Source organism: Protopterus annectens, chromosome 13.part0, assembly GCF_019279795.1.
Source record: "Protopterus annectens isolate FY-2018-M chromosome 13.part0, PAN1.0, whole genome shotgun sequence".
NCBI lineage: Eukaryota > Metazoa > Chordata > Ceratodontiformes > Protopteridae > Protopterus > Protopterus annectens.
In genome coordinates, this window is record NC_056747.1 from 1,341,824,457 (window position 1) to 1,341,830,456 (window position 6,000).

Consider the following 6,000-nt stretch of genomic DNA (forward strand, 5'->3'; position numbering starts at 1 on the left):
TATGGAGCATCCATTCTTACTAACTTTCAGGCAGCACAAAAAGCAGAATTTGAGCAATGCTAGTGTAAAGTGGCTACATTTGTAGCAAATGCCCCTTTCAGAACCCACTACTGTATAGTACTGAAAGCCTAAATTGATTAGAAATAACCCATCAACTAACATATACAGAGTGTCTTCCCACCTACAACATTATCTAGCAATCATATGGTGTCTAGCACCAAATGCCATTCTACCCAACTATGTTTGTACTCCATCATTACGATTCAGTGAGGAAAATCCTTACTGTCCACATCACTTTGAAATCTGCAGGTCATGATCTATATTTATACCATTCTGCTAATGCCTGGGATTTCTTACCTGTATCCATAAGATCAACACTCTCCCTCCAGTCCTTCAAAATTATTCTGAAATAGTTCTTTGCTAAAATCTGTCTCTGTTTTTGCTTAAGCTCAGGATAACAATATTCCTAAGTATGAAGATGTTCCTGTTTATACCTCACTCCTCCTTACTCCCCTTTTTCACTCACTTCCTAACTTTATCTAGATATTTAATAACTTATTTTCCCTAACTTCATACTGCAATTCCTGTATGTATTATACTAGTTTACCTTTAACTTCTAAACACTGTCTAAAATTTCTGTGATAATTAAATTATTGTTATACAAGTTGTAATTATTTTAACTAATTTTGTCACATTATGTCTGCATTGCTATAATTATTTAAACTTGATGGTTTTAAAATTGTTTTAAAATTGTTTTTGAAATACTGTGCAACATTTCTCCATGGGCCTCCAATAAAAGACTTAAATTAGACTTTCCTGGTAGTCAGACATCAGTAAACAAATATCACGGCTGGCCTCGTCCTTACAAATGTTTCGTCTACCTACACCCCACAAATATAATATAATATAATATAATATAATATAATATAATATAATATAATATAATATAATATACAAGTTGTAATGATAACTACGTAAATGAAAACCAAGAAAAATAATTACACCCCAAATAAGGAAATCTGTGGAAATAACTGGTCACCAACACCACAATAAAAATCATTAGACTGAAAAAATGCAAAAGAAATATTACTGGTCATTAACTACTGCATATTGCTCAACTATCCCTGATTTTGCCTCAAACTATCATCCTTCTCCTTATAAAATGTTTTCTAGTTTCTGGTAAATCATTAAAGATTACAGTCAGTCCTTGATGTCAGACATTAGAGTTTCATACTTAATTTTTAGGAAATCCATGTTGTTGAAAATATGGTTATTCTCCTATTAACATGAACTAGGGTAATATTTAAAAGTCATACCTGATATTGGGCACGAAAATATTCTGGTGGTCATTAGTTTACTATAAACCCATGAACCTGCTACTTATCCACAAAGCAGGGCACAACAATACACTGAATACATCAATCCTTCTTATTTCTTCCTACAATGTATACTCCAAATTCAACATCTGACATAAGTAATGAAAGAACGTAAATAATCTCATACATAAAAACTTGCACTAACCTGTAGTATCCTTCAGTAGGCTTGTAAGTATGTACCAGAATGTCTTACTGGAGCCATGTTTTTGTGTGAAGGGGACCGCTGTTTCAGTTGAGCCAGAAAGAATACCTACACAGTATCTGAGCAATAAAACATGGCCATAATCACTGCCACATAAAGCACCAGAAGGTGAAGTGACAACTCTGGTTTCACAACCCCTCAATAACTTAAATGTCACTATCCACAAAAGGAAAACAGAATATTGTATAAAAAAGACCTAATAAGACACACTAAAACCTTCAACAATGACTACATCTTCTAAGTTCAGCTAAATGAGCTTTAATCCAGATTAGCGAAGCAAAAAGAACATGTCAAAACCTCCAAGAAACCCAGCCTCACACACAATCTGTGAAAAAATAGCCAGTTAGCAATAACACACATTGAAATTACTACACAATCAGAGTACAGAAAAACTTGGAACCTGTAAAAAATTAAATCTATAAGACAAACCTTTACACTATACAGTATAAACCATGCAACGTGGAAACAAAAAGTACATCAAATGCATACTGTCCGATGAAATTTCTCCAGAAATGAAACCAAATACAAGAGACGCCATCAATAACACACAGTTTAAATCTGAATCTTGCAAACATAAAAATGTTCACTTACCTGTAATGTCCATGTATGCAGTCTAAATAAGTCCCATTCATTTTTCAAGCAGCCATCTCCTACAAAGCTGACTGCCTCTCAAGATGACTAGCACAGACTCTACAAAACAGCTTAAACAGCAGAATATCATTATCTGTGACACTTACTCCAAACTTCAAGTCACCTATAGCAAATCATGACAGTCATTATAATCCCACTGTTACAAACCACAAAAAAATATTAAAAAAGTAGTAATTTAATAAAAAGGCTGCACTAACCTCTGATCCAACTTCCCCTTATCACAGAGTTCCAGAAATGAGCATGATTAAATAGAAAATAAAACAGCATACCCACCACCAAGCAATTAAGCCAAGCATTGTCTCTCCACATATTGCACTTAGACAACATCTGACTTTGCTGCTTTGTAATGAATGCATGAATAGATTACACTGGTTAACACACTCAGATATATACATACATTGAAATGCATAAGACATTTTAAACAACTCAGCATTTAAACCTCTCATTCAATGAAATGAAAGTCAGTACAAAACCAGAACCTAAGGCACTTAGCACCTCATCAAGTTGGATATGCCATTATCACCTCTGCTGCCACCCATTATTTAATTCAGTATGTCCAAGATCAAAAACAGTAAACAGAAAATCACGGATGACTGTAGCAATTTTACAATACTGAACATGCAACCCAAATGACTCAGGTTTCTCTTACCACAAACCTACAATTAGGTAAATATTTTTTACATGTTTACTCAACGTTTTAGTTAATGTAACTAACTTTAAGAAACTTAATGTTCAGTAGTGATAGATATAAAATGATAATAAAGCTCTGTATACAGTTGTAAGTGTCCTATTTATAGGCTTGTGCCATACTAGGAACAGATACGACAAAACAAATGGTGACAATCAGGGGCACCACAAATATCAGCTACCCAAGAGGAGAGTTGAGAAACACAGGATGGCATGAGATGAAACACATTCATTTTAATAATGTGCTTCCCCTGCAAAAAAAAAAAAAAAAACCTCTAAATGTATGAGTTGGGTTAAGCTTGAAGAAAATGGCATCTCAACATGGTCTGAAACATTAAAGCAAAAAGTACAGTAAAGTATTTTGACTGATACTTTTTTGGTGTAGTCACGTAAAACTGTTATGGTCTTGAAGTTCAGTAAACAGTGCACAAACTGTCTGTAAAAATACCATGCATATACCTTTTCTCCAAGTCTTCTTGAAACACTGAGAAAGATCAGTCGCACACACACACACACACACACACACACACACACACACACACACACACACACACACACACACACACACACACACACACAGACATGTGTATGTGTTTATGTGTATATATATATATATATATATATATATGGTTCTACCTGACATAGTCGAAACCACACAACACCGACAACGACATCACCGACACCACATAATCGACAGTCCATTAACACGAAACCTCACATACCCGACAACGAAATAACCGACGGTACACAAACACGAAACCCCATACACTGCACACACCACAATAACAACAATAAAAAACAAAACACATCCCCATTCCACAAACCACACACACAACACAAGCACACCAAAATCCTTACAAACCCACACTAAACCTTACCCTAACCCTAAGGTCCGTCACTATCGCACACGTACCTAACCCGCTTCCTAACCCTAACTCACTTAACCCACCCCTATCGCTCCCTAACCCTAACTCACTTAACCCACCCCTATCGCTCCCTAACCCTAACTCACTTAACCCACCCCTATCGCTCCCTAACCCTAACTCACTTAACCCACCCCTATCCCCACAGACCGTCAATATCCACACTTACCTGACTCGCACCCTAACGTCCGTCACTACCGCATACTCACACAGCCTTTTCCCATGTCGGCATCCTCGGCGTCGGTGTTGTCATCCGTCGTGTCGGTCTTCTGCATTGTCGATGTTCTGGAGCTCCGGATTCCATTGTCGGTCTTCTGCGCTGTCGACGAAGTCAGGTAGAACCATATATATATATATATATATATATATATATATATATATATATATATATATATACAGGTCTAGGACATTTCACTGAATGCATATTTCACAGAAAGTCAAATTAGTGTGCACTTTTCACTGAAAACTCAATTCACTGAAACACATTTCACTGAAAGTTATATATGGCCTTTTCCCCACTGTAGTGCGACCATGGAGTTCGCATATGGGGTGGTGTGCGGGGCACTTAAAATATGTGGGGGGCTACTCTCCCCCACACCCCCCTTATTATATGTACTAAATCAAGGGTCACACTTCAGTGGGGAAAAGGCCATATATAACTTTCAGTGAAATGTGCTTCAGTGAATTGAGTTTTCAGTGAAAAGTGCACACTAATTTGACGTTCTGTGAAATATGCATTCAGTGAAATGTCCTAGACCCATATATATATATGAGATCTGGACACATGCTCAACTAGCATATGTCTGAATCACAAAACATCGAACACACATACACAAAAGTGCTTAACATCGACACTCGCTTCCGTGTATGTGCACCTGTTTCGTAGATCGGACTACAATGCGTGTAAGGAAAAATTCCCTTTTCCCCACTGTAGTGCGATCTTGGAGTGAGAAAAATAAAGTAGGGGGAGTGGGGGCTGCAGGGGCCAAATATATATATGTAGATGTTTGTGTGTGTGTGTCTGTGTGTACATGCATATATATGTACACACATATGTGTATATATATATATATATATATATATATATATATATATATATATATATATATATATATATATATATATGGGTCCTGGTCTTATGATTGAAAGTACGTTTCATCGAACTGTACATGACTGATTTCATTTTCGCAGTTGTTTGCATGTCGACTTACTTGTACATCAACTGTACTGTTGACTGTTCAACTAAGCAATCTGTTGCTTAGATCACAGCACAGTGGGGATAAAGGAATATTCCCTTTTCCCCACTGTAGTGGGAACTCAGAGTGAGAATATTAAAGCAGAGGGGGACGTGAGTACTGTTTTATTTTTTTTTGTTTTTTGGCAATTTTTCTATTTTTTTTTTTTTTTTTTTTTGCGAAACTAAGTTCAATGTTGTAGGTTTCAATTAAATACTTTCGATGTATCAGCATAGATCCATATGTATATATATATAAATATCTTTATCTATAGATATTTATATATATATATATATATATATATATATATATACACACACACACACACACACACACACACACACACACACACACACACACACACACACACGCACACACACCAATGCATAGACAACACACACACATTATACACATACACAAATGTATCTGTATAGATGGATCCAGGACTATTGCACAAAGCTGCAATAGCCGAACCCAGCAACACCAAACACATTTTTACAAAAGTGCTTTTACCAAAAAAGCAGTTTCGTTAAGATGTGTCAAAAAAAAAAAAAAGAAAAAAGCATTTATGCAGGGGGTTTACACCCCCTTGCACCCGCCATGTGGGGGGCTGTGCCCCTACACCCCCTACTTTAATATTCTCACTCTGAGACCGCAGTGGGGAAAAGGGAATCTTCCCTTATCCGCACTGTAGAACGGCTTCCACAACAGCATACTTATGCGAAAATGCTGCTTCGGTGAATTGTATTTTCACGTAAGTAGGTTCGGCCATGAGTGATTCAGGAAAAAGTGCGTGGGGATTAGTAGGGAACCCATATAGATATATATATATATAGACGTGACGCACATTATTGAAGCACACGCTCTATATCTATATTCATGTACACACACACACACACACACACACACACACACACACACACACA